The sequence below is a fragment of the Camelina sativa genome, chromosome 8 (assembly GCF_030686135.1).
Source record: "Camelina sativa cultivar CO46 ecotype springtype chromosome 8, ASM3068613v1".
NCBI classification, from domain to species: Eukaryota; Viridiplantae; Streptophyta; class Magnoliopsida; order Brassicales; family Brassicaceae; genus Camelina; species Camelina sativa.
In genome coordinates, this window is record NC_141887.1 from 11,868,649 (window position 1) to 11,884,486 (window position 15,838).

The 15,838-nt window shown below is 43.1% G+C and overlaps 1 non-coding gene across 1 annotated transcript; it reads right to left on the reverse strand.

Moving 5' to 3' along the window:
• Positions 1 to 2,344: 2,344 nt before the first annotated feature.
• LOC147939969 (small nucleolar RNA R71) lies at positions 2,345 to 2,450 on the reverse strand. Its single transcript, XR_015564877.1, has one exon. It is a non-coding gene; the product is annotated as a small nucleolar RNA R71 (small nucleolar RNA).
• Between the last annotated feature and the right edge of the window lie 13,388 nt (positions 2,451 to 15,838).

Genomic DNA, 15,838 nt, shown 5'->3' on the forward strand with positions numbered 1-15,838 from the left:
ACTCGACTGACGCTCCCGGGAGAGAAGCAATGAGACTCGACCGACATGCGACTTAGACGCGCTCCCAGGAAGAAGCACCAGCATCCCACTCGATCCATCATGCCTGGAATGGATGTCATCCCACCTGACCAACCACACCAGACATCCGACTTCTTCCACCTCTTTGATCGAGTCTAGTGAAGGTTTTACTTTAGGATTCAGCTTTTGCATCTTTATCAAAGTTATAGAGAATTGAGTCATCTTTCCAATGTCGTTTATTTCAAGCCAATCGAAGGTGTGGTTCAAGAGTTATCATTGTTTTAGTGGATGCATATACTCCCAGCTCGAGCCGACATCACTCCACTCGACCCAGCTCGAGCCGACATCACTCCACTTGACCCAGCTCAAGCCGACATCACTCCAACCTCCCCACACATCACTTAAGCCACCTTATTCGAGCCAACCTCCCCGCGCATCACTCGAGCCACCTAGTTCGAGCCGCTCATTACGCGTTCCACTCGACCTCACTCGAGCCACCTCGTTCGAGCCACTCATCACGCGCATCACTCGACCTAGCTCGAGCTGCCTCGCTTCCACTCGACCAACGCACACTGACTCGATCATACATGTTAGGAAGACGCTCCGTCTCACACGCTTCAGAAGATTCCCAAACCGACTATTTACCTTGTCGTTTTAAGTTTTAGGGCTTTACATGTTTTTACTATAAATACATTTTGTTAAGTCTTTGCCGAGGACATCTTTTATCTCGTTTTTGTTCTTTTCCTTAAGGTTTATCTAGCACCTAAAACGTTTTGAAACTTTTTAATCAGATAGGCTTGATATTATTGAGTTTTTGCATTGGATTTCTTATACAAAGTTGTTCATCTCATTTTTGTCTATCTCATGATGCTTGATTCAATGTTTTCTGAGTTTGTGTCGTTGATGATGATTTCTAGATCCGAGTAGTGTTAGAGTTCTTGAGGATGGGATAGATTAGGTAGAGGATCTTAGTATGTAGGGTGTTTAAGTTTAGATTGGAATGATTCCCTTCTGGATTAGAGTTAGAAATACCAGTTTCTCTCTGATCAATTGGAACTAAGTCTTAGACATTTCCACACCCAAAAGGTGGTTGATGAAATGTCTGACCAACTAGTGCTAGAAACTTACATTTTTAGCCTAAGAGATTATTTGTCTAGGATGTTTGTTGACGTGAATGAACTTGTTTGTCATGCCTGCTTGATTATGTTTCTCTAGCGAGAGCTAGGTTTGGAAGTGGTTGAGCCTGAGTAGCTTCTATCAAGAGATTGGATTAGCTAAGTTGTGATGTTCATTGTCTATGGATAGTTTGCTTGTGGCATGTTAAACACTTTGTAGACTAGGAGACTCTGCTGACATCAATTACTCCGATCCTTAGGACTTCTATCTTTCTGATTGTTATTTTCATTGCTGTCTAGTTCATGCCTAGAATCGTTTTTGCTTTTACTTATTCATGTTCGCTTCTTGTCATGCATTTTTGTTTTTAGTTCTGTAGTTCATTTCCGTTTTGCATTCTGATCACACTAGGATCGTTAGACATAAAACTACTCTTGAAATTGGCTTGACTTGTGATTTCTTGATTGCATCTCATTTGTTAGTAAAGTTTCCCAACTGGATTGACACCTTAAGTACTACAACTACATAAGGTTAATTGAGACCTACTAGGAGACACAAAAATCCTAATATCAATTTGGCGCCGTTGCCATTTGGGATTCGTTTTGCTACATTTGAGATTTCAAGTTTTGCAAGATTAAGTATTGTTACACTTATCATTCTGAGTAGTGACTTGCTTTTGTTGTCTGCTTGTTTGTTTTGCAACCTTGCATGCACACCAGATCAAGAGGACATCAGAATCTCCTTCCTGCTATTTACGACATTAATTGGTTGCAAAGACCACGCCAAGCTCGTACTTTCACTGATCATCCCACACCAATCACTATGGAACAACCTAACGGACCTAATCCACGACCGCGACACATTGGTGTTGGGGATACACCGAACACTCATACTCAGCATGCTAGAATCGTCCCTCCTGCTGTGCAGAACAACAACTTCGAAATCAAAAGTGGTATGATCTCCATAATCCAAGGGAACAAGTTTCACGGGTTGCCTATGGAGGATCCACTCGATCACTTAGACGAGTTCGACCGTCTGTGCAATCTCACCAAGATCAACGAAGTGAGTGAGGATGGTTACAAGTTGCTCCCATTCTCCCTGGGAGACAAAGCTCATCAATGGGAGAAAAACATTCCCAAGGGAACCATCACCACTTGGGATGACTACAATAAAACCCTTCTTGGCCAAGTTCTTCTCCAACTCCAGAACAATACGTCTTAGGAATGACATCTCAGCTTCACTCAGAAGAACTCAGAATCGTTCTGCGAAGCCTGAGAGCGTTTCAAGAGTTACCATAGCCAATGCCCACACCATGGATTCAGCAACGATTCACTGCTGAGCACTCTCTACCGTGGTGTATTTCCAAAGATACGCATGCTGCTTGACACTGCTTCAAATGGCAACTTCCTGAACAAGACGTAGATGAAGGTTTACAACTCGTTGAAAATCTCGCCCAGTCTGATGGCAACTATAGCGAGAATTATGACCGCACAATCAGGGGAGAGTCTGGTTCGAAGGAGAAGTACAAGAAGGATCTGAAGACTGTCAATGACAAGCTTGATCGCCTCTTGCTGAGACAGCAGAAGACCATCCTCTTTGTATTTGAGGATGACCATTTCCAAGTTTAAGATGGGGAGGGTGATCAATCTGAAGAGATTAGCTACGTCCAGAATCAAGGTGGATACAACAAAGGTTACAACCCCTATAAGACGAACCCCAATTTGTCTTACAGGAGCACCAACGTTGCAAATCCCCAGGATCAAGTGTACCCTCCTCAGCAGCAACAACAAGGTAAACAAAAACCTTTTGTGCCTCACCATCAAGGATTTGTGCCTAAACAACAGTTCCATCAAAGTTACCAAGCTCCTTCAGGACCCCCGCCAGGATTTTCACCTCAAAAAGTTTAGCCTACTCACACTCCTGATCAAGAAATGAAGCACATGATGCAACTAATTCTTCAAGGTCAAGCTAGTGGTTCTCTGGAAACTGCCAAGAAGCTTGCTGAACTCAGTCAGCAAATGGAGTGTTCATACAATGATCTGAATGTCAAGTTTGAAGCTCTTAACTCCAAGATGAAGTATATGGAAGGCAAGACTCCTTCTACTTATACCCGAAGACCTGGCTAACTACCTGGAAAAGCAGTTCAAAAACCCAGGGACTATGCTACTATTCAAACCATCACCACCAAGCTGTAGATGTACGGCTCACTGAGGACAATGAGAGTTTAAATGGGGAGGATTTTCTTTAAGAGGAAGTTCAGATAAAGGATCCCGTCGAGGTGCTCAAGGATCCAATTGAGTCAGTCAAGCAATTTGATCCTCAATCTACTAAAGAACCCGCTGCTCCCAAGGATAAACTTGTGAGATTCATTCCTCCACCATACAAGCGATCTCTACCTATTCCAGTGAGATTCAAAAAAGAGCTTACTGAGAAGTATAGAGCTCTGTTTGCTAAACAAGTCGAGGAGATTGAACTTAAGATGCCTTTGCTTGATGCATTTTCACTTGTGCCTCAATATCAAAAGTTTTTAACTAATTTGATAACAAAAAAAATCATAGAGAAAGAGGAGATAACAAAGCTAAAGCTCTGGAAGATGAGAGAGTAGTACATGTCATAGGTGGAGTTATTCATGAATGCAAGGCTGATTCAGAAGATGATTATCCCAAAGAAGCTAGAGGATCCTGGTTCTTTCACCTTGCCTTGTTCTCTAGGTCCATTGGCCTTCAAAAAAGTGCCTATATGACCTTTGTGCTTCAGTCAACCTCATGCCACTCTCTGTAGCTCAGAGGCTAGGATTCAACAAATACAAGTCATGCAACCTCCGCTTAATATTGGCTGATAGGACTACTAGACTGCCTCATAGTCTACTAGAGAACCTGGCCATCAAAATTGGACAAGCTGAGATTCCTACTGACTTTTTGGTGCTGGAAATAGATGAAGAGCCTAAAGATCCACTAATCCTGGGAAGATCTTTCTTAGCTACAACTGGAGCAGTCATTGATGTCAAGAAGGGGATGATTGATCTCAATCTGGGTAAAAACTTCAAGATGAAGTTTGATATCAAGGATTCTAAGAAGAAACCAACTATTGATGGGCAGACCTTCGTTATTGAAGAGAAAGATCAGAAAGCTGGGTTTGACATCTTAGAGAGTGTGAATGAGGCAGAAACTAAGGTTTTGGTAACAAAGAGAAAACTCAAAAAGTGTCGCTCGACCATTCTCCAACTCCAGTGCAGTCGTTACCCTCCCTAAGCGTCAAGACCTGCTTCCTAAACCTCACTAACCGCAAGAGTCAAGTCCTCCCGCGCTTGACAGTTTTTATGAACTCTAAAATACTAAGATTCTAAGGGATTCAGTGAAAGAGTTAACAACTATGGTGAAGGAGATGAGTGGGCAAATCAAGAAGCTCCAAGGTACAATGAGAAGTTCTCCTCTAAGGAAATTAAGGAAGAGGTTTGGGATAATGAAGAACAGCAGTTCATTTGTTGTTGAACCTGGGCAGAATGTTAAAGAGTATCTGGCTAGACAAGACATTCTAGAGGGGTCTCTGAAGCCTCTCTATGACCCTCCCAAAGCATTAGGAGTATGCAAAGTCAAGCTCAGAGACTTTAAACAAGCTCACTTGGGAGGAAATCTCAAAAGTACCACTGTAAATATTCTTTAGGATCTATTTTTGATTTTTGTTTTTAGTTTTCTTTTGTTCAGGAATCTACAGAAGGGAGTATGAGCAACAGAAAAGGAAAAGTGAAAGTAGCAGTCAAAAGATTACATCCAACCCACTCAACCAGGAAGCTCAACACGCATGGAACTCGACTCGACTGTCAACTCTTCTCACCTGTGACCTGCGCACTTGACCACCATCTTCACTTGTCACTTGATTCGACCATCCTCCACTCGACCACCGTCGAGTCCTCACCTGATCCGGAGAAGACATATTACTCGACCGAGAAGCCCATCACGCGTACCACTCGAGTTTGTTTCTATTCACGCGCTGCCATCCCACTCGACCAACATTTTGACTCGATCACTATGTTGTTCCACTCGACGCAGTGCCACTCGACCGACACCGTGAAGTGTTCCTCGAGTCACCAGCCATCCACTCGACCATCAGAGCTCCCACCATGCTCGAGTCTTCGCGTCAAATTTTGGAACCTTGCGAGCTCTTCACCCGTGAACCAATCCGACTTGACCACCATCGAGTCCAGGTGCCTCGACTCGACCGAAGTTACCTTGTTCGGCTCATCTCCGGAGAACCACCGTCGACTCGATCCATCACAATCCTTTAAGATGTTCATCGCATGAGTCTAGGGAGAGAAGGAAGAGAGGTTCGAGGAGTTTCAAGGATAGAGCTTCCTCAAGTCATCGGTCGGCACATCGTTCGGCAACTCAAGGTGAGCAAGAGGTTGAGCAGCAGAATGAAGCTTAGGGTGATTATCAGGACATGAACGCGGTTGAGCAGCAGATTGAGCTTCAAGGTGATTATCAGCCTACAGAGGTTGTTGTGCTAGTCTCGGACCATGGTGAGTCCAGAGTCAATGACATGCAGTGTGACGAGCCACATAACGTTTATCAGAACACGCAAGCAGCTGAGGTCACTCCTGCGGATCCAGAACAAGGTGAGAGACAAAGTCGGTTTTAGGCTCCTCCTTGGGCGAGCACCGACTCATTCTTCTACTACTGAGGTACTCCTACCTTCTCTTTGTATATACCATTTCATTCATGCATTGTTTTTGTTGTGATTCTCAAATCCTTCTGCAAATTTTTCTTACACAAGAGACTGTGTAATTTAAGTTTGGGAGAGGGTTTGAGATGATGTATCTGATGTTTTTTTTGTGATTCTTATTTCATATTTTTGTATCATATCATGTTTGAGTCTGCATTCATTTATTTGCATAGAAAAAACCAAAAAAATTTGAAAAACTTTCGAAAATTTCCACAAAATCAGAGTGTTCATGTAGTTTGAATTTGCATATTAGGATTGAGTCTAGTGTTTTTCATATAGGGTTGTTGCATTTAGCATAGGGGTTGATGATGACTGTAACCTTGTTAGCATGTTGGATTCAATAGGATAGGATCAAGGCTCTTTTTATTAGTTCTTTAATACTTGTTGATTGAACTTGAAATGTAAGACTGAACCAGGTTTTGAATTCTTGAAATTGTAATCTAGTCTTGACTGAAGCATGTTCTGAATTGACGTCATTCCCTATCTATCTGAACCTAATCTTGACTTGCAATTATTTTGTTATGCATTAAAGTCGAACTCATGGATACCATATACATACTTGGGTTGTCTTTCACATTTTTACCACCCTTGTCAATCCAAGTAGCTGATTCCCATCTTTGGAACAGTTTCCTGCACCCTTAACCAACCGTTCTTTCAAGCCAATTATATTTTTGAGTGTCAGGCATTTTCCGAGTTGAGCTTGTTATAAAGTATTAGGTTCTAACCGAGAATAGTAGGATCCTGTGTAGTTGTAGTTTGCGTTATCCAGATTAGTAGGACTAGGTGAGAACTCAATTTTGGGTATTGGGTATGAATTTGTGCAGAAAAGTGAAGAGTTAAAAAAGAAAGTAAAGAGTAGAAAGTCTTTAGGAGGGGGATGTGTTTTCAAAATTTACAAGTCTAGTAAAGGATTTGGGTTGAGCAAAGTAAAAAGAGTTATTGGTTCTGGGCATAAAATAAAAAGATTAGACAAAGAAAAGAAAAGAAAATGTTTAAGATGGCTAGAGTCCTTAGAAGAAAAGAAAAAGAACCATAGTGATAATAAAGATTTTCCAATCGGCTAGAATGATAAGAAGTGAACTCTTCCTAAGACTAAGTGTAAAGAGTAAGAGAATGAGTTTGAGATGATGTTTCTGATGAAGGGTAGAGATAGGACCAACTTTTGGGTTAGAATGTTAGGACTGAGTTTTTTTGGGGACCTTTGGGTAGACAGGGCGCTGTTATTGTATGTATTAGTTGGTTTCAACCTTTAGCCTTCTCTAAGCTCAATTCCTTGTCATGAGAGAACCTTATGCTTATTTTGTATTGATAAAACCACTTGAGAAGGAGATCATCTTTTTCTCTAACCTTTCACCCTAGCCAAATGAGTACAATGACATTGCATAGCTAGATTCACGGTTCTCTGTTAATGAATGTTAAAGATCAGAATCGTTTCAGTAAAGTTTTTAAATAAAGTCCCTTCACCATGCATCATAGAACTAAAAACAAGGACCTTGATTCTAACTACTCTATTCAGCATGTTTTAGATTCTGAGACCCTATCTTCACACTTCTCTTCCATACTTTGTTCTTGATTGTTTGCTTGAGGGCAAGCAAAGAATAAGTTTGGGGGAGTTGATATGTCTATATTTTGTCTCTCCTTAGCATGTATTCATCATGCATTTAGCTAGGATAACTCATTGTTTTGCATCATTTTCTAGTCTCTTTTATACATTTTGCATGTTTAGGTAGTTCTTTCATCATCTTTGCAAACAGTGTGCATTTTGGAGTATTTCAGGTGTTTAGGAGATGTCCAGACTGTTTATACCAAATGGAGGCTGAGACATGCAACTCAACCGACGCTCCTGGGAGAGAAGCAATGCGACTCAACCGACATGCGACTTGGACGCGCTCCCAGATAGAAGCACCAACATCCCAGTCGATCCATCATGCCTGGAATGGATGTCATCCCACTCGACCAACCATGCCAGACATCCGACTTCTTTCACCTCTTAGATCGAGTCGAGTGAAGATTTTACTTTGGGATTGAGCTTTCAACTTCTTCATCAACATTGTAGAGAATTAAGTCATCTACCCAATGTCGTTTATTTCAAGCCAATCGAAGGTGTGGTTCAAGAGTTATCATTGTTTTAGTGGATGCATATACTCCCAGCTCGAGCCGACATCACTCCAACCTCTCGCGCATCACTCGAGCCACCTCGTTTGAGCCAACCTCCCCGCGCATCACTCGAGCCACCTCGTTCGAGTCGCTCATCACGTATTCCACTCGACCTCACTCAAGCTACCTTGTTCGAGCCGCTCATCACGCGCATCACTCGACCTAGCTCGAGCTGCCTCGCTTCCACTCGACCAACGCACACCGACACGATCGTACATGTCAAGAAGATGCTCCGTCTCACACGCTTCAAGAGATTCCCAAACCGACTCTTTACCTTGTCGTTTTAAGTTTTAGGGCTTTACATGTTTTTACTATAAATACATTTGGTTAAGTGTTTGCCGAGGACATCTTTTATCTCGTTTTTGTTCTTTTCCTTAAGGTTTATCTATCACCTAAAACATTTTGAGACTTTGTAATCAGATAGCTTTGATTTTATTGAGTTTTTGCATTGGATTTCTTATACAAAGTTGTTCATCTCATTTTTGTCTATCTCATGATGCTTGATTCAATGTTTTCTGAGTTTGTGTCGTTGATGATGATTTCTAGATCCGAGTAGTGTTAGAGTTCTTGAGGATGGGATAGATTAGGTAGAGGATCTTAGTATGTAGGGTGTTTAAGTTTAGATTGGAATGATTCTCTTCTGGATTAGAGTTAGAAATACCAGTTTCTCTCTGATCAATTGGAACTAAGTCTTAGACATTTCCACACCCAAAAGGTGGTTGATGAAATGTCTGACCAACTAGTGCCAGAGACTTACATTCTTAGCCTAAGAGATTATTTGTCTAGGATGTTTGTTGACGTGAATGAACTTGTTTGTCATGCCTGCTTGATTATGTTTCTCTAGCGAGAGCTAGGTTTGGAAGTGGTTGAGCCTGAGTAGCTTCTATCAAGAGATTGGATTAGCTAAGTTGTGATGTTCATTGTCTAGGGATAGTTTGCTTGTGGCATGTTAAACACTTTGTAGACTAGGAGACTCTGCTGATATCAATTACTCCGATCCTTAGGACTTCTATCTTTCTGATTGTTATTTTCATTGCTGTCTAGTTCATGCCTAGAATCGTTTTTGCTTTTACTTATTCATGTTCACTTCTTGTCATGCATTTTCGTTTCTAGTTCTGTAGTTCATTTTCGTTTTGCATTCTGATCACTCTAGGATCGTTAGACATAAAACTACTCTTGAAATTAGTTTGACTTGTGATTTCTTGATTGCATCTCAATTGTTAGTAAAGTTTTCCAAATGGATTGACACCTTAAGCACTACAACTACATAAGGTTAATTGAGACCTACTAGGAGACACAAAAATCCCAGTATCACGATGCCATGTGGAGGCGTCGGTCAATGCAACTAGGGATTTCGTGCAATGTCGAGCATGCGTCGGTCGATGCAGTGTGAGTGTCGGTCAATGCAAGTGCACCTTGCATAGGTCAATGCAAGCATGTGTCGGTCGATGCAATGGTAGCGTTGGTCGATGCAGAGTCCTGGGTTTGTTATTGGTTGGGTTATTAATTGTTGGTTGATGGTTAGAGACGTCTCTATCGCTTGTGTGTATAGCCCAATATATGGAAGGATTGCCTTACTGAGTGTTTATTAAATATTCATGCATCTCAATTTGTGTTTGTGGTGACGATAAATAAAAAGTGTGATCGTGGAATCAAGGAGATGAAGAGGAGGATGTTCTAGTGTCTCGATTGGTTGTCTCGCTTCTGTTAGGTTGCTAGAGTTGAGTCTTATAATGTGGTTTAATATTGCTGGTTATGTGATTCATGTTGTTTGGGATTATTGATTTAACTGTTATGAATTATATTTGGTTATTATTGGTTATTTCCGCTGTTGGTTGTTTGTGGTTAGGTGGTTAGTGGGTATGAGACCACTAGCTTGGATTATTGTTATTATTATTATTATTATTATTATTATTATTATTATTATTATTATTATTATTATTATTATTATTATTATTATTATTATTATTATTATTATTATTATTATTATTATTATTATTATTATTATTATTATTATTATTATTATTATTATTATTATTATTATTATTATTATTATTATTATTATTATTATTATTATTATTATTATTATTATTATTATTATTATTATTATTATTATTATTATTATTATTATTATTATTATTATTATTATTATTATTATTATTATTATTATTATTATTATTTATCATTTATTATTTTAAAAACAAAAACGGATCTGGTCGTTTCAGTTTGGTATCAGAACCCTTACGATTCAGGTTTGGGTTCACTAGGCTTTGTGTTCACTAGGCTTTGTGTTGTAGAGTTTTGGGATTTGCATGTCTTGATTGATTATGTGAGTTAGTCAATTGTGTGTGGCATGAAGTCCTAGAACATCCTCTTCAAGCCTACAGTGTGATTCCACGGTGAGTTTATGTTTTTGTGTTATGTTTAATTGCGTGCTTAGCCTTCTGTTCATGGTAGTGCAGATGGTTAGAGAGGATGCTGTTGCTGGTCGTTGTCGTGGACGCGGTCGTGGTCGTGGTAGGGCAGAGTCCCAATGGTTAGTGATACTGTGGACCAGAGTGTGACAGCTGAGGGTGTTGGCGAGTCGTAGGGCCTTCAGGAGGAATCCATGAGTGTGGCCAGTGGGGGCAGTGTTGGTCCTCGAGCGGCCGATGATGCTAGCGGGTGGAGTCCCTGTAGGAGTTGTTGACCTGGTGGGCTTGTTGACACAACTATTAGAGCAGATACCGGGAGTGGGTCCAGCTCAGGGACAGGTAGTACCGCCAGTGGCGGCGGGGGTGCAGCAGCCCGTGGCTGCGGATGTACAGGTTCATTCTCATTATGCCAGTATGCTGAAGGAGATGAACTATATTGGTACCGAGCGGTTTTCAGGAGGTACTAATCCTACTGTTGTTGATGCGTGGAGGATGAGAGTGGAACGTAACTTTCAGTCTCTCAGATGTCCTGAGGAGTTTTGGGTGGATATAGCAGTCCACAACCTTACTGGCGATGCTCAGTTTTGGTGGAGTTCTATGGCTGCTAGGAGAGTGCAGAGGGAGATATCTTGGGCTGAATTTTTCATGGAGTTTAACCGCAAGTATTTTCCTAGAGAGGCACTAGATCGGTTGGAGGTGCAGTTCCTTCAGCTATCTCATTGGACTCGGTCAGTACGGGAGCTTGACTTGAAGTTCAGTCGACTTCTGATGTATGGGGGTCGGGCTATGGAGTCTGAGGATGCTCAGATGAAGAGGTTTATGAGGGCCCTACGTGTTGACTTGATAATTCACTGTAGAGGACAGGGTTATGTTATGCGTGCAGAGCTGGTTGAGAATGCAGCAGAGATTGAGGAGGACATCCGGGCACAGGCAGTGACGGTTAGTCCAGCGGTGCAGCCTAGGAAGGTTCATCACCATGGGGGTTCTGGAAAGGGCGGCAAGCATGTGCAGGAAACCAAGAGGAAGTGGGAAGTTACGCAGAGGATGAGTGGTGCAGGATGCTACAGGTGTGGTAGTTTGGAGCACATGGTAGCTAGCTGTCCCCATAGGAGTGCATAGCCGGCGGCTCAGGCAGCGGTTCGTGTATGCTATCATTGCAGGGAGCCTGGGCATATCAAGCCCAAATTCCCCAAGTTAGAGTAGATGGCAGTGGCAGTGGTGCAACCTGGAGTGCAGTAGGTGGCACAGATTGAGCAGGCGCCATGGGTTTACACGACTGTCGAGACTGGTGGAATAGTGTTGGGGCGATCACATATATAATTCCTGGTCTGATCCTTTCACGATTGAACTGGAACCAGGGACGACGTTGTTATCCAAGGCTCCTTACAAGATGGCTCCAGCAGAGATGGCACAGCTGAAGAAGCAGTTGGAGGATCTGTTGAGAAAGGTATTCATCCGTCCTAGTGTATCGCTGTGGGGAGCACCGGTGTTATTTGTTAAGAAGAAGTATGAGACTTTCCGCTTGTGTATTGATTACAAGGGTTTGAACCGGGTGATTGTGAAGAAAAAGTACCCTCTTCCCAGGATTGATGAGTTGTTGGATCAGTTGAGAGGTGCTACTTGGTTCTCCAAGGTAGATCTGGCGTCAGGTTACCATCATATCCCCATAGATGAGACAGATGTGAGGAAGACTGCTTTTAGGACGAGGTATGGGCATTATGAGTTTGTGGTGATGCCGTTTGGATTGACTAATGCGCCATCAGCATTTATGAGATTGATGAACAACGTGTTTCAAGAGTTTATGGATGTGTCTGTCATCATTTTCATCGACGACATCCTGGTTTATTCCAAAAGTCCTGAGGAGTATGCAGTGCATTTGAGGGCAGTTCTAGAGAAGTTTCAGGAGCACAAGTTGTTTGCTAAGTTGAGCAACTGTAGTTGCTGGCAGCGTGAGATGGGTTTCTGTAGATCCGGAGAAGATTCAGGCTATCAGAGATTGATCTAGACCGCAGAATGCCACTGAGATCAGGAGTTTTCTTGGGTTGGAGGGTTACTACAAGAGGTTTGTGTTGGGGTTTGCGAGCAGAGCACGACCGATGACTAAGTTGACAGGGAAGGATGTTCCTTTTGTCTGGTCACAGGAGTGCAAGGAGGGCTTTGCAAGCCTGAAGAAGATGCTGACTACTATGCTAGTTTGGCTATGCCAGAACAGGGAGAACCCTATGTAGTTTATACAGATGCATCCAGAGTTGGTTTGGGGTGTGTGCTGATGCAGCATGGGAAGGTAATTGCCTACGCTTCTTCCAAATCTTCAGGGCAAAAACTACAGAGTCCATCTCCAAATCATGAGTAGGATAGTTGTCCACATGCTTCCGCAACTCAATAGATCTTATCTTTGTGGTGCAAAAGTGCAGGTGTTTACAGATCATAAGAGCCTGAAGTATATATTCACTCAGCCTGAGATGAATTTGAGGCAGAGGCGGTGGATGAAGCTTGTGACAGATTATGATTTGGAGATAGCCTACCACCCTGGTAAGGCTACCTTGGTTGCAGATGCTCTGAGTTGGAAGAGGGCAGATTCGGCTCAGGAGCAGGACTTGGAGTCTCTGGTAGGAGAAATCAGTGCATTGAATTTGTGTGTTGTTTCTCAGGAGCCGTTGGGTTTGGAGGTGGCTGATAAAGCAGATCTTCTGAGCAGGGTGCAGATGGTTCAAGAGAAGGATTGGGGGCTGGGGAATGCCTTAAAGGATGTTGATTCAGAGTATCAGGTTTCGACTAATGGTACTATTTTTGTGCATGAGCGGATTTGTTTGCCCAAGGATGAGGAGTTGAGTCAGGAGATCCTGAGGGAGGCTCATTCGAGCATGTTCTCTATTCATCCAGGAGCGACTAAGATGTACCGTGATCTCAAGAGGTACTATCACTGGGTCAAGCTGAAGAAGGATATAACTAGTTGGGTCGCGATGTATGATGTGTGTTAGCTAGTGAAGGCTGAGCATCGGGTCCCGGGTGGGTTACTGAAGAGTCTTCCCATTCCAGAGTGGAAGTGGGATATGATCACTATGGACTTCTTGGTGGGTTTGCCAGTGTCTCAGACTTTTGATGCTATTTGGGTCATTGTGGACCGGTTGACTAAGTCGGCACATTTTCTGGCCATTAAGAAGACAGATGGAGCAACGGTCTTGGCTAAGAAATATGTCAAGGAGATAATTAGGTTGCATGGGGTGCCAATGAGTATTGTGTTTGATAGGGATTCCAAGTTCACTTCGGTGTTCTGGAGAGCGTTTTAGGTAGAGATAGGCACTAAGGTGCAGATGAGTACAACTTATCATCCCCAGACAGATGGGCAGTTAGAGAGGACGACCAGACGTTGGAGAATTTGCTGAGGATGTGTGTGTTGGATTGGGGTGGACATTGGGCATATCACATGAGCTTGGTAGAGTTTGCCTACAACAACAGCTATCATGCGAGTATTAGGATGGCTACTTATGAGGCGTTTTATGGGAGGCTATGTCGCACACCGTTATGCTGGACTTAGGTGGGGGAGAGGAGCATGTACGGGGCGAGTTTTGTTCAGGAGACCTCAAAGAAGATTCAGGTTCTCAAGCTGAACATGAAGGAAGCTCAGGATTGGCAGAGGAGTTATGCTGATAAGAGGAGGATAGATCTTGAATTTCATGTGGGAGACAGAGTATACCTCAAGACGACTATGTTGCAGGGACCGAACAGGTCATTGACTGAGACTACATTGAGTCCGAGGTATATGGGTCCGTTCAGAGTGATTGAGCGGGTGGGACTGGTAGCATATATGTTGGAGTTGTATGAGGTTATGCGTGCGTTCCAAAAGGTTTTCCATGTGTCTATGTTGCAGAAGTGTCTCCGTGAGGATGACCAGTTGTTGGCAAAGATTCATGAGGATCTTCAGCCTAACATGACTTTGGAGGCGAGACCAATGAGGGTTCTCGAGAGGAGGATCAAGGAACTTTGGACGAAGAAGATTCCTTTGATGAGAGTCCTTTGGGATTGTGATGGTGTTGAGGAGCAGACTTGGGAGCCAGATGCGAGGATGAAGGCAAGGTTTAAGAAATGGTTTGAGAAGCAGGTCGCCACTTGAACTTTTCTAGCCTGGTCCCAGTTGTAGTCCGTGGCTGGATCGGGAATGGAGTATTATACCAGCCCATCTCACTTGTTTACTTGGTCGCTTAGGGGTGGTTGGTTGTGCGACTAAGTAACAAGATGAGGTGGTGTTTGGAGTACGAATTTTCGTGAGCCGGTGGTTAAAGAAGGAAAGTTTCCTGAAATAGAAGTTTCTAAGAGTGGAAAGTTTCCAGATGTAGAAAGTTCTAAAAATTGAAAGTTTTATGGGAGTTAGAATTTGTCCATTTTAGTGGTTGTGAGCCTTGGAGGGGCTTGTGTGGCCTTCATGGCGGACTGTAGAGTCATTGTGTGCCATGTGCGGCAGTTTTGCGAGACATGTGTGGCCTTCGTGGCGGGCTGGTAGCCAATTGTGTGGTCTTTGTGATGGTCCATCGGGAGGTTTGGCCTGTTTAGGCGATCCTTAGGGATGAGTGGTCTTCGTGATGGTCCTTCGGGACGAGAGATCTTTGTGACGGTCTTTCACGATGAGAGGTCTTTGTGACGGTTCTTCGGGACGAGAGGTCTTTGTGACGGTCCTTCGGGGCAAGTAGTATGCATTACGGTCCTTTGGGACGAGAGGACTTTGTGACGGTCCTTCTGGACAAGAAGTCTTCGTGATGGTCCTCCGAGACGAATGGTCTTCGTGATGGTCCTGTTTAGGACATTTGTTTGGCCTTTGTGGCGGCCCTTATGGTATTTTGGTGATCCTTGTGTGGTCATGAGGTATTCCAGTGAGGGAATATGTGGTTGGTAGGACATTGTGTTGTTTTACGCGAGCCACAGGAAGGGAACCTAGATAGGAATAGGGCTCAGACGTGTTCAGAATGGTTTGCTCGCGACTTTTGGGGAACTTTAGTTCTCCTGGTACCGCCATACTGTGAGACTTTGTGGCTTGTGAGTACGGTTGGTATATCGACTTTGGATGACGATCCGGGGACGCTGTAAGGTGGCAACCCGAGAGACGAATATTAGACTTTTTTATATATTATGGCATGCAGGCTTAGGCCTTATGAGGAGCCAATAAAAACTCAAGGTCGAGACCTATGAGTAAAGGAAAGTCCAAAAGTCGAGAGCAAATAATGTTTGGAACGTGAGTCTATCTCCTAGAGGTGACCTTTGTAGATCGGTCGGAGGAGTGCGGGCTGTGGAGACGGTTGCACGGAAGTCCTTGGCTGATGGTTGTTCGAGATTCGAGAACGAATCTATAATTATAACATCCACGAGAGTCCTTCGTAGATTGGTCAGTTCTGTGCGGACGAGTTTAAGTTAAACCTTGT